The sequence below is a fragment of the Nelumbo nucifera genome, chromosome 3 (genome assembly GCF_055504915.1).
Source record: "Nelumbo nucifera cultivar China Antique chromosome 3, China Antique-T2T, whole genome shotgun sequence".
Lineage (NCBI taxonomy): Eukaryota > Viridiplantae > Streptophyta > Magnoliopsida > Proteales > Nelumbonaceae > Nelumbo > Nelumbo nucifera.
The window spans coordinates 74,322,764-74,323,472 of record NC_142651.1 but is presented as its reverse complement, the minus strand read 5'-3'; positions in this window follow the sequence as shown (position 1 = coordinate 74,323,472).

The following is a 709-nucleotide window of genomic DNA, read 5'->3' as shown; positions in this document are numbered from 1 at the left end:
TTCCCATTAGATTTCCATTTTCACGTGTTTGTGCATTGGGATGGGATGGGAAACTGTGGGGTGTTGGTTCTCAAAATCAAGGATGTTGGGTCGCGCTGAAGTGGTGCGACCTTGGTGAGAAGAGAAAATTGTGAGAAAAAAATGTCGAGACTTTTGATTGAAGCTCTACAGCTGTCCTCTCACCATCTCCTTGTGTCTACAGCAATCAAGTCCCCGATAGCATTCATGGCGATATCCGGCCAAGATAAGACCAGATCCATGACCATAGAATAAAGGTGACTATATTCTTCACGTTTTTGGCATCATTGATCACCTCATGTCGTTGGGAAATCATGGTCGTTCGTTGGCTAAAAGCCATTGTTTCCGGTGGTATAGAGGTAGATGTTTTACAGATCTACACTTGTGCTTGTAGAACCTTGACCGAACATGGTTGTTCGTCGGCTAAAAGCCATTGTTTCCTGTTAAAACGCACCAAGGTGTTTATGCCTTTTTCTGGGTTCAAACTTGCTTCAAGGTAAGAGTTTTCTTCCCTTGGATCAGTTTTTTCCATGAGATATGTTTCTCTTCCCTCAGATTTGTTAAACTAGGTCCCAATTATTCTTTTTACTTTATTTTATTTTATTTTTATACGTTTTCTCGTTGGGGTGAAGATTGGAGGTAGTGAGAACAACTCCAGATCTTGCTTCGCCCTTGTATCCTTTGCAACTTT